We start from the raw sequence: 19,350 nt of genomic DNA, 5'->3' as shown, positions 1-19,350 counted from the left end.
TGGGCTGGCTGCAGGCAGGGCAGGAGGTGTGGGGCTGGCTGGAGATGGGCTGGCTGCAGGCAGCGGGTGTGAGGCTGGCTGGAGGCAGGGGCTGGTGCAGGCAGGGCAGGGGGTGAGGGGCTGGAGGCAGGGCAGGGGGTGCAGCAGGGGCTGGCTGCAGGCAGGGGGTGCAGGTACAGAGGGTACAGCCCACCCTGTACGGTAAGTGCCCCCTCCTCCCTCCCTCAGCACCGGGGTAGCAGCAGCAGCCCGGGGCTTGGGGGCTATTTAAATGGCCTGGGGCTCCCCTGCTTCCACTGCCCCGGCCCTGTAAATAGCTGAGGGAGCCCTGGGGAAGCAGCGGGGCTCTGGGGGCTATTTAAAGGGCCGGGGCGGTAGAAGCAATGGGAACCCTGGACTTTTTAAATAGCGCCCTGCAGCCCTACCCCAGCCCTATCCCAGCCCCTGCTGGGAGCCCCAGGCCCTTTAAATTGCCCCCTGGGGAAGCCGGGCCACCCTGGTACAGCGCACCAGCTCTTGCCAGTACGCAGTACCAGGGCTTGGGCACGGGGCCCTCTTAGGGGTGGGGCCCGATTCAGGGGAATCAGGAGAATCGGCCTAAAACTGGCCCTGTGTGAGGGTGGGGTGGGGTGGGGTGGGGCAGGACTTGGTCCCATTCTGGGCACCACCAAAAATTATCCAAACCTGCCGCCCCCTGTCCAGCCCAACCTTCTTCTGATGCACCTCAGCCCACACCCGTGCAGGGTTTGAAGCTTCCATTGCTTAAATTCCAGGACACTGAGGGATTTCAGCTCCCCTTTGCCCAGAGGGAACCTTCACCCCACTCCCAGCCAGGTTCCTGTCCATGGGATCACTGTAGGGGGGCTGGGTCCCGCTGGGTCTTTTCTCTCTCTGCGACAGGCCAGGGTGCAATAACTGGGGCATCTGAGCACCCAGGACCTTCTGTGGGGCTGCCATTCCCCTTCCCCTTCTGTGGTCTCATCAGTCATTGACTCCAGACTTTTTTCTGTCCATCGTCAGCACCATCCCAAGCAAACTGCACTCGCCTCAGAAAGACAGTGTCCCCTGGTGGGTGTAAATCACTGACCTCCCTCCTTTCTGAGCTCTGACAGCCCCTCTGTTTCTTTGCCTCTCAGTCTGTGCAGATGGGACCTTTCCCTCCAGTGCTGGAGGATTCGCCCTTCTCATCTACCCTTGACCCAAGCAGCACAGCGGGTGGGAATCTTACATGTACTGAGGTGACTTAGGAGCAGAAACCCCCCCGCAGACCTTCCATGCAATTGGCACTTGCCGCTCACTCCGCAGGATTAAAACTCCTGCAGGGAGACTGCTGGGCCACATCCCCTCTGGGCATGAGCAAAGCAGCAGGGTGAAAAAAAGAGCTTGGAGATGCTGGGGATTGAACCCAGGGCCTCACACATGCAAAGCATGTGCTCTACCACTGAGCTACATCCCCAGCTGGGCTGCAGGTTACACTCAGAGCTGTCCTATTCCCAGAGCATCCAGTGGCCTAACAGCAGCATGGGGGACATATTCCCTGCTCTGAGGGCCAAACCTGCTGTCCTTGAGGCTGCTGGTTCTTAGGGGGCACTTTGCAGCAGGGCCAGATTCGATGTGTGGATTAGAGAGAGTGGGTGCCCTGGACTCAGGGTGCAGAGATGCACTCAGCCCTCTCCCCTGCATTGGGTGGGGGGGTGCTGCACGCAGTGTGCAGAGGCGGTCAAAAAAGCAAACAGGATGTTAGGAATCATTAAAAAGGGGATAGAGAATAAGACTGAGAATATATTATTGCCCTTATATAAATCCATGGTACGCCCACATCTCGAATACTGTGTACAGATGTGGTCTCCTCACCTCAAAAAAGATATTCTAGCACTAGAAAAGGTTCAGAAAAGAGCAACTAAAATGATTAGGGGTTTAGAGAGGGTCCCATATGAGGAAAGATTAAAGAGGCTAGGACTCTTCAGTTTGGAAAAGAGGAGACTAAGGGGGGACATGATAGAGGTATATAAAATCATGAGTGATGTTGAGAAAGTGGATAAGGAAAAGTTATTTACTTATTCCCATAATACAAGAACTAGGGGTCACCAAATGAAATTAATAGGCAGCAGGTTTAAAACAAATAAAAGGAAGTTCTTCTTCACGCAGCGCACAGTCAACTTGTGGAACTCCTTACCTGAGGAGGTTGTGAAGGCTAGGACTATAACAATGTTTAAAAGGGGACTGGATAAATTCATGGTGGCTAAGTCCATAAATGGCTATTAGCCAGGATGGGTAAGAATGGTGTCCCTAGCCTCTGTTCGTCAGAGGATGGAGATGGATGGCAGGAGAGAGATCACTTGATCATTGCCTGTTAGGTTCACTCCCTCAGGGGCACCTGGCATTGGCCACTGTCGGTAGACAGATACTGGGCTAGATGGACCTTTGGTCTGACCCGGTACGGCCTTTCTTATGTTCTTATGTTCTTATGTGCTGCCACCTCCTGCTGGAAGGTAATGGGAGGGGAGGGGCGCTGTGAGTCGCTCAACACCTGACCCTGGTGGCAGCAGTGGTGTGGGAAACTCCAGGTGTTTCTAGGATCTGCTCTTTCCACCTGCCTGTGAAGTCCAGCTTTCCCCAGCACATTCACTGCGGTGCAATTGGGTCACTGTTTCCAAGGCTGAACAGCAAAGAATCACTCCCAGTTTCCCTTCTATCTGCAGCAGGATTAGCCTGTGTCGGTGGTTAATGAGGTGGATCTTGTGGTAGATTGTTATTCATTCCCCACCTTGACAATACACACAGTCCCTTTCCTACTCTAATCCCCAGCACCTCAGTGATCCTGGTAGCAGGGGTTGGGTCCTGAGATTTTCAGGGTCCTTTTTCCCCTCCACCTGGAGTGAACTCAGCTTTTCCCCCATCCCAGACAATCCATGAAATAACAACAGGGGCATAAAGAAAAGGGGAGGGAACATCTCATGGCCAGGGCTGGATGTGCCCAGGGCCCCCTGCTTGTCCATTGTTTCCATGGAATTTGGCCCCCTGCTTTGCACAAGGGACAGAGAAGGATCTTGCTGTTCCTGTGTCTCTGCAAGGAAAATTGTGCTTCCCTAGGAAAGAGAGGCGGGAAATGGCCCCATGGTGGGACAATATCCTCAGGATTAAGACCTAAGGGCTCAGGCTGAGAACTGATAGAACTGCACTCATCTGGGATTTAACAAATTGTCTTCCCTGGAGCAGGGCCAGTTCCAGCGTTTTTGCCACCCCAAGCGGAAAAATAAATAAATAAAAAAGCTGCAATCAATGGCAGCTCTACCTCTGCTGCTTTTGGTGGCAAGTTCCTTCCCTCTGAGAGGGCCAAATTGCCCCTGAAGCCTCCTCTTTCCATTGGCCACCTCAGGCACCTGCTTGCAGTGCTGGTGTCTGGAGCCAGCCCTGCCATGGAGACACTGGGAAGATGCAGGAAACAACAATGGATTTCTTTACATTACAAGTGAAGAATAACTAAAGGTTATTTTGGTTCAAAGTCACTTTTCCCTGACTGGGAATTGAACCCCTGCTTTAGCAATGAAAGTGCCAAATCCTAACCACTAGACCACCAGGAAGGTGATGATGGTGCTGTTCTTCTCACATATGCTACACTTTCTTAGGCTACTTTCTATCCACTTTCTGAAACCACTCCATTGTCCACTCCCTGAGGGGCTAAGAGCAAAGAGTGCAGGAACCCCTGTGCTCAGGGTCACAACCTCAGCCCAACCCAAGTCACTAAAACAAACTCAAATCATGCTTCCTCCTGCAGGATCACAGAGACACACAAAAAAAAACCCATGAGGAACAATCCTCCTCTGCCTTCATTTACCCCATTGCAACCCTCTCAGCAGCCCGCTCTTGCGGGAAGGACTGAGCTGATAGGAGCTCTGGCATAGAGATCAAGGGAGGGGTGTTGTTCCCCCTGGGTGTGAGCTGATCACAGTCTGACTCTGTGTAACGAGGCTCTGAGCTTTGCCATCTTGTGAGTTCTGAGTGCTGAGCCCCCCGGACCCTTCTGCTGGGATCATGGGGATTGCACAACAGCTGCAAGCCCTTTTCCCGTCTCCTTGTCCTCCTCGGCTTCCCCACAAATGGGGACCTGCAGGTTTACCTCACCCACCTCTTAAAGCAAACAGTGATTCCTTTCTCTGACACTCCTGGGCCTGGGCTTCTTTTGATTTTTTTCCCAGGGGACCTGATTCCCTGTGAAAATGTGTGTGTGGCATGTGGGGAACTCAGACTCAGACTCTCCCCCACTAGATGAGTCCAACAGCACCTCCCCTTGGTGGGAGAATCCTAAATTCCACCCTCCCACCCTGGTTACTCTGACCAGCTGATGGCGGCAGCATGCTAAATCAACCCCAGCTCTCTGGGCTAGAGAGCAGCATCTAACCAGCCTTGTGGCAGGTCCGGTTTGCTCGCTGGAGACATAACGGACCAGGAAAGATGTCAGATGTCAGACAGGGAACCTCAGCTCACAAATAAACACACTCAGGCTCCTTCTACACTGCAACTGGGCAGTTGACTGACTTTAAATCTAGCTAGCTCAGTTGGTAGAGCATGATGGTCTTTCAGGGTGTGAAAAACCCCAAAACCACTGTAATTAAGCTGACCTAAGCCATGGTTAGATAGTGCTAAATGAAAGGAAAGACTGTTCTGTCAATGTAGCTATTACAGGGATGGAAAACCCCTCCAGTTACTGTAGCAGGTGTCTACTCCACAGTGCTAGAGCAGTGTCACAGCAGCATTTTAAGTAGAGCCAGCCTTACAGTAAGACCAGATCTGGCTCTAATTTGACTCTGTGGACACTCAGGTACTAACAACATGCTAATGCCTCCATAGTTGTCAGGATTCAAACCTGTGTGGGGAGACCCCAATGGATTTCTAGTCTATCGCCTTAACCACTCAGCCACAAGTACTTAATCTACAGTTACTTCACTACACCATGATTCTGTTCTCACAGAATTGTCACTTCAAATTGCTCAGACCAGCTCCCCCAGCACACTCCTGGCTGTGCATTAGTGTAAGTGTGTCCATGGCTGAACCGCGAGAATTCCTGCCCATTTCCCTTCCAGCTGGAGCATGATGAGAGTGTGTTTGTGGTTAATGACATTGCTATAGATTGTTGTTCATTCCCCACACTGACAATTCAGACAGTTCCTTTCCTATTCGAATCTCCACCATATCATTCCAACAGCCGGGGTCAGGATTTCTCTGGGCACTGAAATGTTTCAGGGGGTTGAACTCAGTCTTGCATTCCATCCCTGATGTTTCATGGACTAATAGCGGCAGCATAAAGAAAGAGCTGAGCCAATATCTCACTGTCAGAGGTGAAGGTGGCCACGTCCCCTCTGTCTGACCGTTGCCATTGCAGGAGAGAAGGTTTCAATGGAATCGAATGCCCTGGCTCAGACAAGAGACACAGGGAGGTTTTGCTGTTCATGGATCTGTGCAAAGGAAATTGTGTCTCTGTGTGAAATTGAGGAGGGAAATGAAATGTTCACATGGTGACCCAATGACCTAACAAATGTGGGTGAAGGAGTCGGGCTGGAAAATGATTTTACAGGAGTTCGTATCAATTTATTGCCCTGATTAAAATCCATGGCTAAAAGGCAGCCACTGTTGTTAGTACTTGAACCTGTGTAGGGACACCCCAGTGGGTATCAAGTCCATTGCCTTAACCAGGGATAGTTGATTATTTTATCAAGATCTAAATTTCTTGGTCAAGATATAGTCAATGTCTAGACTCCAGAGAAAATAATACACTGATGATAATAAGAAGAATTTAGAAATAATTTGCAGTCACTATGGGCATAACTATGATGATTGTCTCGTGTTTCACTCTTCATATCTGGCACCACTGCCTTGCCCTTTAGTCTTGTAGTTTACCAAGGGTAAAACTAAACATCTCTTCAGATACGAGGGAGTGTTTGCGTTCATTCCTGTGAGCTACACAGGGGCTTGATGTAGCTGCTTTCAATCCTCTGGCTCTGCCCTGATAAGTAACATTTCAGGGTGTCACTGAACTGAAGGAGGGAGATCATTTTTTGACAGATTACGCTGCCTCTTAAAGGTGTTTGTCTGGCTGGCAGCCCTGGTTCCCAGGACCCTCCTGAGGGAAGAAAGTTTCTGTGCAAAATACTAAAACTTTTAACAGAGAAGAGGGAAAGGCGATGGCCACATGATGGGGCCAGTATGTACGACAACATGGTTCTTTTATATGGGATGACTCTGAACACTGACTGATCTCCACTCCCTTGTGTTTGAAGAGATGTTTAGTTGTACACTTAGGAACCTATAAGGCTGAAGCAATGTTATGGATGGTCACACTACGATTGAAGGGTTATTTAATGTTGTAGAAATTGTTAAAAACACTTAGCTTAAACTGGAACTGCCTGTTGTTAAAGGCTGGTTTCCCCACGTCAGTTCCATAAGCTCTGCTAGAAACACCCTGGGTTCTTTCCTGCCTCGGTGGGAACTGGAGGGAATCATCCCCTGCTGCCCTTGGCTCCAGGCTGGTTTTTCTGGGGAGGGGGCATGGAATTGATTTGTTCGCTGTTGAGAAGGGAGCCGGGCCAGTTCTCAGGGAACGAGAACTCCCAGCATCTTCCCAGCCCAGCCCAGGCTGCTGCCCTGTCCCAGCCTCTGTTCCTCTGGGAGTCCTGTGTGTTTGACTCTAGAGGAGGCCGGGAGCAGCAGCTGAGGCAGAGGACAGCCTGGGCCGGGCAGATAAGTAGGAGTTTAGCCAGCAAAAAAGGTAAAATGGCAGTGGAGTATTAGCCTGGACTCAACAGCATTTCTCCATTGGTCTGTCTGCTTTGGGGCAGGGACAATAACACGTCCTGCTGCTTTCGTTATTTCAAAGGGTGGTTTAGGATTTTCATTCTCACACATGGTGCACAAAGCAGGACTCAACCTTTGGCGTAAACTAAACAAGCTACTCACAGATTCTGGCAGCCACAATGAGCATTTGGGTGAGAGCTCAGACCTGCCCCTGTCCCAGAGGGAGACAGGGGTCATCTGTGTGGGGACTGGACCACTGACCTACCCGCTCCTAACTCCCAAACGTTCAGTAACTCTATTATCAGTGCCAGTGAGTGTTATTTAAACCATAAGAAAAACCACACTGGGCCAGACCAAAGGCCCATTTACCTCTGAAACTTGTCTTCTGACAGTAGACAATAACAGGTGCCCCAACAGCCAGTCAACAAGGCACCACCGGGAGTTGAACCTAGGCTCTTCTTTTTATGAAACAGAAGCTTTAGCCAACTAAGCCATGGTGCCTGGGGGTAGCTATAACAGACTGTCTGCCCACACCTGACTCCTTGCCATCGCCACCAGAGCCTGACAAGCTTTGCTTGTGTTTGGATTCTGCAAAGCAGAGGAGCAGGTGAGGTTTTCCTAGCAAGCTGTGTGTGAGTGAATCTTTGGCCAGGTCTGCACTACAAAGTTGTTTCAGCAGAATTATATTGCTCAGGTGTGTGAAAAACACACAACGCTCTCTCGGTCGGTAGCTTGTGGCTGGTGTACACACTGCAATGCTATGTCTGGTGACAAAAGTGCCCTGTTTTGCTGACAAAATAAAATGACTTCGATGAGAGGTCTAGAGCTTTTTGCAGCAAACTTAAAGTAACAGAGTAAACGCTGCTGTTCATTATATCACCATAACTGGCCTTCCCCAGTATCCCACAATGCCCGCTGTGAACTCATCTGCCCTGCATTCCTCCTACAGAGCCATGGGCCCCTCCCCTTTCATCACTCTGGGAAGTTCTGACAGCTGAGCCTGCTGCTCTGCTCTGGCAGCCAGGAGCAAATCACTGCCGTGGATGCTGCTCTCTCCCGCCCTGCGAACACAGAGCAGGGTGGGGGGAACTTCCTTACATTGTGGGGGGGGCACCGGCATCGGAACTGTGACACCCCCAGGACACCCCTTCCATCAAGGAGGCTCTTACCTTCTAAACAGGGACGGCTGTTTTCTAGTAAAATCAGGAAAAGGGAAGGAGAAAACTCGAAAGAGGTTCCTCCTGGCACTCACGTGCCTGAACCCGAATACTCTCTCAGTCCTCAAAGAGAGACCTGGAGAAGGAGACTTGCTGAAGCAAAGCCACAGGGGTCTCTAAGGTTTCCCTGGCCCCTCGCCCCTGTCCTGCCTGCCTGATGTCAGCATCTCTCTGTGAGGTCACCACCTCCCCACCACCTTGGACCAATAGTCTGAGGTCCTGCAAAAGGCCTTTGTGATGTCACTGCCACACCCCTCCCTTGCTGTGCTAATATCCTGCCCCTGCCCAGGCACTTTGGAGGTTTGAGCTACTCCCTGTGGATCACCCCACTCAAGGAGCGTTCGTTCTAGGCAGCAAGCCAGCTAGACAGGGAAACATCAGACGCTGCTCCGAATGCTACACTCAGTTTTTCAGAAATTAGTCGACTTTATGGCCAGAAGAGACCATTAGAGCATCTAATCTGACCCCCTGCATATCACAGGCCTCCTGTATGACACAATAGCTACTTTTGGGCAAACACATTCCAGAAAGGCATCTAGTCTCCATTAAATGATATCAAGAGATGGAGAATCCACCACTTTCCCTAGAAGACATTTTTCTCCAGCCCTCAGAACATTTGGTGGCTCTTTGCTATTGAACGAACTCAACCTGTTTAGCTTATCAAAAGAAGATTGAAAGGTGATTTCACTGAAGTGTTGAAGGGCCTTAATGGAGAGAAAAGATTGGCTATTAAAGGGCTCTTTAATCGAGCAGAGAAAGGCATAACAAGACCCAATGGCTGGAAGGTGAAAAGAGACAAATTCATATTACAACTAAGGCACAAATATTCAACAGCGAGGATGATTCACGACAGGAACAAGCTCCCAAGGAAAGTGGTGGATTCTAGTTCTAATTCCTTATGAATATTCTGTGTGTTTGTGTGTGCAGGGGAGGAACATGCTCTATGCCCAGAGGACTTTATTCCTCCAGCCTGCAAGGACAGAGGGGATGTCAAGGAGTTGCTCCTTCAATCTCCCCCACAGAAAGGCCCTTCTTAGGAAAGGCAAAATCCTGGAGAGAAAGAGTAACACTGAACAAGACTCCAGAAAGACAGTTTTTTATAATCACAGTGAAAAGTTTTTACCTGACCAGGGACTTGAACCCTGGACCCTCAGATTAAAAGTCTGATGCTCTGCCAACTGAGCTAACCAGGCTCACATGTGGAAAGTACAAGTTGGTGCAGAGGTGAAGCTAGTCAAGAAAAAGCGAGATGGCCACAATAGGGGAAACCTGCTGCTCTCTCTCTCTTCCCAGCCCTGGCATGGCTGGGTATTAGTGCTGGTTAAAAAGACGGGAAAATATCAGCATCTACCAGCCTTTCATGGCTGTACAAGACTCAGGCACAATACAGAGGTGCCCATCTGCAAGTGCCAAATGGTTGGATTGGCTAATGCAGCCTGCAGACGTCCAGGGCACTCTGGGATATAGAGCCAAGTGTCCATCACCATCATGATAATGGTAGCAAGGTTCACAATTGACTCAGCAGTTGCATACAAAGGTGCACGTTTGGCAGTTACATTGGCTCAGGTTGGCCACCCCGGTCTAGATGTAGAAGTTACAACATTTAAACTTGAACCAGGGGCCAATTTCCCCATCATTTCCCACCTTTACATCCAAACACGATGAAGGTAGCAGATAGAGCCAGAGCAGGTTGTCTATGGGACCAAGTATATGCAGAGTATCCTCGACAGAGGTTTGTTCAACCTGTTCTTAAAAACCTCTGAGGACAGAGACACCACAGATGCCTTTGGGAGCCTATTCCAGAGCTTAACTGCACTCAGAGTCTGACATTGGTGAAGTAGGAGGCTGAGAAAAACAACACTAGCTGGGAGAAAAAACAGCTCTCCCTGGTACTTTAAGCAGTGTGTTCTGGTGTTTTAACCACCATGGCCTGGGTTCAATTCCCCCTAAAAACCAGAAGTTTTTCAATGAAAATCTCCATTCATTTTGCATGTGAAATGGAAAGGCAAAGAGGGCTTCTTGTCCTTATCAACAAGGCAAAGAATGGCTTTTTGCTCACAAAATATTTTTAAAAGGCGCTGACTCGACCTGAAGATCTCATTGCATTTGTATTTACAATGGAATGATTCTCTCTAGGATAGACAGAAATTCTTCAGCTAGACTCAGATTCCACGGGAATACGAGAAGCGATTGTGTCTAACACCTGCCTTTTTTCGGACAACAGTGATGTCCACGTTTTCCATGGACATTTTCCTTCCAGCACCTCAGGCCCCAGCCAGCAATACAAGAAACTGAAATGCACAGAAAGTTTCTCACCATAGGATTCACTGACCAGGCCGGGGGAAAAGTTTTGCCAGAACACTTGGTTATAATATCCCTCCCTGACCTTAAATGGAAAGCAAGGGGCTAACTCTCAGAGCACATAACCACAGCTTATGAGTCTCACATTCTACACTGTCAATGTACCCTTCTCCCTCCCCCTCTATATTGACCAGCCAAGCCTGCCCCCCTCAAGCCAGGCCAAGACTCTTCTGGGTAAGGAGCTTGGAATTTACCCAGCTAGGGGCTCTAGATGCACCACTTTTGAAGATGTTTGAATTCCCTCCAACTTCTCTCATACAAATGCTAAATAGTTGGTGGTGTAATGTTACAGGAGAGGTTGAAATTAGGCTATTTCGTCAGATAGAAAACAGTGATTGTGTCAGGAGTGGGATGTGAATGTGCACGTACATATGGAGCCTAGAGCAACAAATGACAGTGTTAGAGGGCTTATTCCTTCACCCTCTCACTTCCCTGGTCCTTCTCGCATGAACAGAGAGCAACAGTACCAGAAGTCCAAAGGCGCAAACAATTCGATGTTTATTGGGGTGAACGTCCAGCAAGCATGATTCCAGTTTCCTTCCTTAGTGTCCCCCTTCTCAGCTCTGACACCACAGAGCCTTGTCTGTGTCCCTGTTTCTGTTCCCATCCCAGTTCCCATTTCCCCCTGTAGCAAAACATGATCCCAATTCCCCCATCCCCAGTCCCTGGTCCCATTTCCCCCCTCCCCCCACCTTCCTGATTGACTGCAGACTATATAGTAAAACCTGATTTCTGCTTAGCTATTCCTTAACCAATCATTTTACTGAAATGTAACTAACCAATCCTAACATACTGTAAAATGATTATTTAACCAATTATATTCCACCATGCAAATAAACATACAAAACAATACAGAAGGGAGGATTTCACAACTACTAAGTGATAAAAATACACCTAAATTCTTAAAGTACAGGGCTTTGCAGACAGGCCTGAACATCTGTATCCTAACAGTCCTCGAGGTCAGGCAGCCTCTGGGTAAGGGAGTGGGGACTTAGATTCTTCCACTGGCCAATTCCACCAGGGTCATGTATAAACCAGGCAAGTTCCCCACAATAGCCAGACCAGACGCCCCCTTTACACTTGTGCTCTGTCCTCATTGCTTCTCTGTCTCTCTTCCCCTGATCTCTGCTGCTCCCACTCTGGGCTTTCTCAGCACCTGGCCCCACAGCACTTCCTGGCAGCCAGAGACTGCGCTATCTGCACCTGCAGATGTGGCCTCTCTCCTGCTTGCTAAGGAAAGGAACCTTTCCAGGAAATGGCCACAGCTTCTGGGAATCCCTGTGTGGCTGTGAACAGAGTTTGGCTCCTGGCACACAAGGCAATTTAAAAGCTGAGCATCCAGACAGGGGCTTGAACCCTGGACCCTCAGATTAAGAGCCTGATGCTCTACCAACTGAGCTACCTGGGCTTATTGAGAAACATCTTCACCGTTCACCACAAGAGTGAGCAGGCAGGCAAAAGAGGCAAAAAAAGTCCAAGGAACCCCTCCTCTTTTTCTGCACTGCCACTGCCTGTCAGCAGGATTCCCCCTCCTCCTCCCTCCTGTGCCTCAGTGCGACTGAATCTCCGCAACTAGACAGCCGGTCCATCCGCTGCACCCCAATCCCCCATCCCTGAGCCTCCCTGCCAAAGCCCTGCACCTGGCTCAAGAGAATTAAGTCTCACGTGTCACTGGGAACTCAACTTCTTGTGCCCAGAGAGTCTCAGCCCCGCTCAGTAGATGATCCGAGAAACACAGTGTCCGGCTTTTCCAAAGAAGAGCTTAGACCCCCTCATCATGTGGCCTAAAGGATAAGGCATCTCCCTGTGGATCGGATGATTCAGGATTTGAGTCCCCTCATGGTTGTGCTCACTTTGTGCTGCAAGTCCTGCTTTCTTCACAGCTGGAACCTCTTCTTGGCTGCTCAGGCCAATGCTCTGGCTTCAGCTAGAGCCCCGGGAAGGAGTTGGGGGGTGGGCATCACAAAGGCTGGGGCATGAGCCCCAGGTGCTTCCAGTCTCGCCTTTGCCCTTCCTGACTTGCCAAAGAAAATGGGCGGCTGCCCGGGCTAGCGTGTGGAGCAGTTTCCCTCTTCCAAGTGTGCCCCTGTCCCTGTTCTAAGGGCTTGGCAACACTTGCAAGTTTGAGCGCATTAAAGCAGCCTTAACTCCTGAGGTGTCCACACTGGCAAGGCACATGGAGCGCCTGGGCTCTGCCGCTGGAGCTCTCCTGGTAATCCACCTCCATGAGAAGCATAAAGCTCACTGCGCCTCGGCTGAAACGCCTGGGCATCACTGCGCTGTGATTGGCCTCAGGAAATGTCCCATAATCCCCTGAAGTCAAGTGCCCACTCTGGTCACTGTTTTGAAATCGGCTGCAGGCATGCGGATATCCCCTTTCAAAGCTCCGTTTCTGACAGCCGGCTGCTTATCTGCTCCGGGACAAAGCAACCATTACTGTGGAATGCTGCTGTTGTGAGTGTGTATGGGGGGGGGTCTGCTGCTCTCCGAACACACAAGACAGCATCCTGACACACTCTCAACCCCCCCAAACACACTGTCTCCCCCCCCACGTACACACAACACACTCCCTGTCACACTCCACCCCCGTCCCCCATTTGAAAAGCACGTTGCAGCCACTTGCACACTGGGATAGCTACCACAGTGCACTGCTCTCTGTGGCATTGCCAGAGCTGCTAATGTGGCCACTCCAGTGCGCTTGTAGCTGTCAGTGTGAACACACGGCAGAGGTTTCCCTGCTGTGGTTTCATTCCCAGTGCTCTACCTCTGCAAGTGTAGCCAAGCCCTAAATTTGCCAGACCAACCGAACTCAGTAACTGCCCCCCACCACCATGTGCAGTGAGTAGGGGCACCGTGGAGCACACACCACACTTGCTGGCTCAGCCTTGTGCATGCTGGGGTGGCCACCTCCCCATTGATGAGACCTGGTCCCACCATCTCCGTGCAGCTCCAGTCTGCCCTGCTGCCATCCCTGTCTGTGTTGTCTTCTCTAGCAGTTGACTGGAAGGTGCACGTGTAGCGGTGTTGTCTCGAAGGGCGAAAGCAGGAGGAATGGTGCCTTCATAGCCCACCCAATATTCCATAACATAGTTAAGGAAAATATTTCTCAATGAACTGTCAGTAAAAGATCAGAAACAGCCAGTGTCTGCATCAGTCTACGAGCATTGGTATTTTCTTGAAATTTGTCAGACCAACCTAACACCTAACACACATTTGAAGTTCTTCTTTTCACACTGTTGCTCATTTTCAGGTTCTGCTTTGCCTCCAGACAGATCCATTCTCTTTCAGAATGGCCTTGCTCTTTCACTGAGGTGTCGGAGTAAACACTTCCCTTCACTCTATTCTCAGACAAACACTAGTATTAAGTGTTTGCTACTGATGGGTCTAGAAAGCATTTGTCAAATGGAAGATGTCATATCTGGGGGATTGCTCCCAAGATGCAGTACTTTGTGTTCCAACATCTCCCAGCTTCCTTGGTGAAAATAAGACCAAGGTTTCTTTGCAATATACAAGAAGAAAGGAGTTTTTCACCCCAGATGGGACTTGACCCCACAATCCCTGTCTTAGGAAGCCAATGCCTTATCCATTAGGCCACTGGGGCTCTTAATAGTGCATGAAGGAAGGATGGAAATTCCCTCTCATAATTGCACATTCCTCACATTCACTCAGAAGCCAAATACCCATTTGATGGCCTTACAGACATGACCAACCTAACAGAAGCCCCACTTCACTCCCGAAATGACACCCAGTGGGGGAAGCCAGGACAACAGGGTGGGGCGGCAGGCAGTGGCCAGACTCTCACCGCCAGAGTCTAGTCTAGCTTAGGGTCCAGCTCAACTTCCTCCCTGCACCACTGGCCCCTAGTTCCCTTCTACCACCAGGTCAACCTGAGCACTAGGGCAGGAACAGGGTGAGGCAGCAAGTCAAGCTCAGCAAGGCAGGGAAAAGCAAGTCTTGTCTTCATGGGCTGCTCACAATGATGTCTCTTTTGTGTTCCACGGCTGCAAAACCATCCCGGGCAGAGAAGCAACAGGCCAAAATACTCCCAAACAGTTGCCAGAGTAGCTCAGTTGGGAGAGCGTTAGACTAAAGATCTAACGGTCCCTGGTTCAAACGCAGGTTTTTTCATCTTCTTTGTGCAGGGGTGGCTTACTCCCAGGGACAGCAGCAGCACCTTGACCTGAGGCAAATACCTGATATTGAGCTCCTGAGCATGGGTTTCTTCCTCTATAAGGATGGTGGGAGCTGTCTTTCCCACATGACTTCTTTGTCAACCCAAAATGGCAAGAACAGGATGGGGCAGGGACTTAGAAGGAAAGTTCCTCTGCAAAGCTGAGTGACGACAGTATTGGGGAAGGGGCATCTGGCACGTGGAATGTGGCAGGGATTCAGAGGCCCAAGAGGAGGCACTTGATGTTAAGGTGTGAAAGGAAAGATCTATGGTAGGAACTGGCTCCCTTCCTCTTGACTGTTGAGGTGAATTTTAATTGTGTCAGCCGGCCTGAGAACCACTGGTCCTGTTTTCTTGACCGTGAGAGGAAATGTTTTTACAATGAGTGCTACCTGGCGCAGGTCTGTAGTGAGGTTGGCTTAGAGAACGTGTTTCTCTGTAATGGAACCAGTGGAGGACGGGTGGTAGCCTCCTATTCCTCTGACCCGAGCTCACACCAGCCGCAGAGGGGATATACCTTTCTGCGGGGACAGGCCAGGAGTCGCACTGACCGGATTTCCGTGAAGGAGAGCACGTCGACAGCCCAGTGCAGGGTGGTGCCAATGGACTGTTCGGATCACACAGTTCTCACCGTGTGCTCAATGTGGGCAATTCCCTGACCCAGGGCAGAGGATATTGGAAGCTGAACATCCAGAGCTTGCAAGATAAAGGAGCAGAGGGGGAGGCCTGGCGGTGTTGGCAGAACGGGAAAGCATCAGAGGGTCCTATGGTAACTAGGGGGATTGGTGGGAGTCGGTGAGGGAGGAGTTGGCGGCTTTGTTCCAGTGGTCAGGCAAACACCGCAACATTAAAGAAACCAACAGTGCCAAGTCCTGCAGCGTCGCCTGTGCGATTTCCACAAGAGCATCCAGGCAGGGAAGCCAGTCAGCCTGTGACTGTACGACCGGATCAAGTGACAGCTGCCCGAGTTCCAGGAGATGAAGCTGCAGCTGGCCGATTTGAGCGGGAGCATCGAGTGAAGGGAGGGGTGGCCTCCCCTGACATTTTTGCAGCCTGCAGGGAAAAAGACAAAGTAGGGGGATGCGGGGACTCAGGGCAGGCCCCACGGACGTGGTAGATCAGGATTATAGTTGATGGAGGAGGAGAGAAAGTCCTGCGAGAGGAAGCCGCTGGTGGGAAGAACATGAGGCTTTTAACTGGGGGGGTCCAGTGTTTGAGCCCTAGTTTTAGCAGCTGGCTTTTAAGCTGCTGTGCAGGCCAGTTCAGCTGTCAGAACACTGACTAGTGCCAGCTGGGCTCAGATCTCAGTGGGAATTTGGGACCTGTTGCTTCAGACCTAAGCATAGGTGGAGTTTCAAGGCTTTGTCTTGCTCTTTCAAATGATGCGGGAGCCGGTGTTTTGCCTGCTGGCTGTTGTGACTTGCGCACCAGAGGGGACGCCGGATCCAGCAGGCTGGCCTTGCCTGGAGCCCTATAGGGAAGGATGGGAGCTGGGTTTACTCTGAGTCCTGCAGCCAGGCACAGGAGGCCGCCCTATTGGTTGACCTACTGGCCCAAAGTCACGTTGGCGGCGTTGGTCTTTCCCCAGGAATGCTGAAGCACAGGCCTGAGGGAGGGAGACTCAATCCTCCTCCCTCTTGGTCAGGGTGGAAGAGGCGGCTGTGAGAGCGGCCAAGTCCCTGAGCTGGGCCTTCCAGCGTTTGGGGAGGGTGGAGCTGACTGGGGCATGGTGCTGGCAAAATGCCTCAGGGCGCTGGTGGGAGGAGCAGGCCAGGGCTAGGGCTGGGAAGAGAGAGAGAGAGACCAGCAGGTTTCCTCTATTGTTTCCTGCACACTTTTCTTCAGTAGTTTCTCCTCTGCATGAACTTGTGCACTTTCTTTGTGAGCCTGGCTAGCTCAGTTAGCCAAGCGTCAGACTTTTCATATGAGGGTCCAGGGTTCAAATCCCTGGTCAGGCACTCAACTATTCCCCAAGGTCTTAAAAAGCTCTGTCTCTGGAGTCCTTCTTCATGTGACTTTTTCTCTTCAGGATTTTGCCTTTCCTAAGAAGGGGTTTTGTGTGTGGAATTGAAGGGGCAACTTCCTGACACCCCCTCTGTCCTCGCAGGCTGGAGGAATGAAGGCCTCCGGGCAGGGGCAGCCCTAGACTAGCTGCCAGCACCTGGCGCCCCAGGTGAACCCTGCAATTGTCACCCCCCACCACCAAGGGCAGAGCTAGGCTGAGGTATTTTGGTAAACGGGGAAACATTTTGCCCCTTTTTTCCTTTTAATGTTTTTAAGCGTTTTTGTGGAATTTTTTTAACAGAGGCTTAATTATTCGGTTTGTCCATCCGTCCGTCTGGCCAACCAATGTTTCTTTCTCCATCCTTCTGGTTCTGGCTGCCCCTTACTACAGCCATAACTCTGGTCTTGAACTTTACAGATTAGTGAGGTACCTTAAGGGTTAAATGCTAAATCCCAAACCCAAACAACACTAGTTACCTGTGTCTGGCAAAAGGTGTCTGGCAGTTTTGCCCTTTGAATGATTCAAATGGATTTTCAGTGGCATTATAAAAAAAAAAACCAACAAAGCAGAACCAAACCAATTCACCTTGAACCTTCAAAACAAGAGTTTTACAAACCATGAGTGTCAGTTTAGGTCCTTAAAACCTTACATCATCACACACAACGTTCTCTTTTGCCCAACATCCCTTGCACTGCGATTACTCCTTTTTACACAACTGAACCCCGATTGCACGTCCATCTTGTACAACCAGAGACAGCCAGGGGCAGGCAAGTTAAGTGCCAATAGAAACCCCGGACATTCCTTTAGTGATTTTGATTACATTACCCAGGAGTCAAATCATTTTGATGAGATTATCTCTCCGCCTGCTGCCTGCAGCCATCCCCTATAGACCATTTCTGTGGGCAAAGGGCCCATTTCCCCTCAGAATGGCTGTAAAGGCTTCGCGGGACAAAACATAGTGGTGGTAGCAGACTCTCTACCTGACCCTCTTGTATAATTTAATTACAAAACTTCTATCAAATGTGACTGCACAGAGCTGCACATACAGTTACATACAGTTAAATTCACTGAAAGTGAGCAACCGTCCCCAGAACTCACTGCCGGGAGCCTTAAAGTATCTGCCAGTGGCACAGGTACCGTTTAAGTACTGAGACACATCTTTCATGGGAACCGGCCAGCGTGTTCACGGCCGGCATGTGCAGAGCAATGGTTGCCCACAGGCGCTGTGTCAGGCTCTGGCACCGCATGAGACAATGGACCACTTTCTGATGGCTGTTTTTTTTCACCGGCAGGTGTGGGGACTTCTGGCTACATGATGGCGGCTGCCAGACTCGGTTGGACAGGATTCTTTTCAGCTCACCTGAGGCTTGTTCCTGGACGAACGAGGGCAACCACAGGGCGCCAGCAGAACCGGCTGCAGCTGCAGGAAGGGCGCCCTCCGCAGGGGCCGGCGTATAGCGGGCGGGTGTCACGGGACACACTGCACCTGCTCAATGTCAGAAAATCCCCTTCAGACTAAACCAGTTTGTTTCTCAAAATCAAAACAAGTGGGATGAAAGTTCTTTGCAAAAATATTTTGTGGCAAAACAAAAAAATCTCCTGTTTGTCACGGTGTGTTAAATTGTCTCATTGCACACAAAGAGGAGACACTTAGATCACAAACATTAGATAAGATGCTTCAGTCTGAGCTAAGTAGTTGCTGCTCTTAACAATTGCAAAATAAAAAAATACAAATAAAAAGAGACAATTTCAGTTATTCTATTATGTCATAATCTGCTCTGAGTAAACATGATAGGACACCTCATATTATGCACTACTCCTAGTGACACTCTCTAATGGATCCCCTTCATCGACCCACCGTGAGGTAGGTAGGAGCGGATCATTATTATCCCTACTTGAAAGAGGGAGAAGCAAAGGCTGAGAAAGGAGAATTGACTTGTCTTCGGTCACACAGCCGGCCAGGGGCAGAGTTGGGAATAGGACCCAAGAGCCCTGATTTTGAAACTAACCATCGGATTTTGAATTTCAAACATTATATGACCTGAGTAAAGTGCTCTCAGATGTGATCCAGACCAACAACAGTGCACAGTAATTATTCAGCAAGTATTTGAGGAGAACTGCAATGTTAGAGAGAATCATGAACTGCTCAGAGACCATTAATGCAGAGAAGCAGCAAAATTCTTCAAACATATGACTGGTTCTGACTTATTTACTTGGTCTTAAAAGAGAACAACAAGGACCTGAGTCTCCTCCCTGTCAATAACCCCCTGCTCAGCCAACCAGGGTAGAGACTGAGGACGGGAGGCTGAGGGTTCTCACCAGAGAGCCCAAAGGATGGCCCAGGTCACTGGTGGGGATCACTGCCCGAGCACTATTTCAGCCCCACATTTTTGGGTGGCCCTCCCACAGTGGAAGCTGCCGAGAACTCCCCCGCAACACACACACACACACACATGCACCCCTCCTGGTGTTGGGAGGGGAACAGGACAAAGGACAAAAGAAGCAAGAGACGAAGAGAAAGGAGCGGAGGAGGGATGGAGGAAAAGGTGAAATAAAAAGGACAAACAATAATGTCCCCAGTGGTTCTAAGGGACAAAATCCCAAGTGCAGAATAAAATTCTGCCTCCTTAAGCTCGTGTTTTCCATGCCTAAAATTCAACTGTCACTAGATGGATCATACTGAACAGGTTTCAAACCTCGAGGAGGCTCTTACCTTCTAAACAGGGACGGCTGTTTTCTAGTAAAATCACTAAAAGGGAAGGAGAAAACTCGAAAGAGGTTCCTCCTGGCGCTCACGTACGTGA

General features: G+C 50.1%; 3 non-coding genes across 3 annotated transcripts; all 3 read right to left on the bottom strand.

Moving 5' to 3' along the window:
* Positions 1-1,384: 1,384 nt before the first annotated feature.
* TRNAA-UGC lies at positions 1,385-1,456 on the bottom strand. The gene has a single exon. It is a non-coding gene; the product is annotated as a tRNA-Ala (tRNA).
* Positions 1,457-9,129: 7,673 nt separating this feature from the next.
* TRNAK-UUU lies at positions 9,130-9,202 on the bottom strand. Its single transcript has one exon. It is a non-coding gene; the product is annotated as a tRNA-Lys (tRNA).
* Positions 9,203-11,705: 2,503 nt separating this feature from the next.
* Positions 11,706-11,778, bottom strand: TRNAK-CUU. The gene has a single exon. It is a non-coding gene; the product is annotated as a tRNA-Lys (tRNA).
* Between the last annotated feature and the right edge of the window lie 7,572 nt (positions 11,779-19,350).

The sequence above is a fragment of the Mauremys mutica genome, unplaced genomic scaffold (genome assembly GCF_020497125.1).
Source record: "Mauremys mutica isolate MM-2020 ecotype Southern unplaced genomic scaffold, ASM2049712v1 Super-Scaffold_100095, whole genome shotgun sequence".
In the NCBI taxonomy this organism is placed as follows: Eukaryota; Metazoa; Chordata; order Testudines; family Geoemydidae; genus Mauremys; species Mauremys mutica.
Note: the sequence above shows the minus strand (reverse complement) of the source record. Positions and strands in the feature narration are given on the sequence as shown.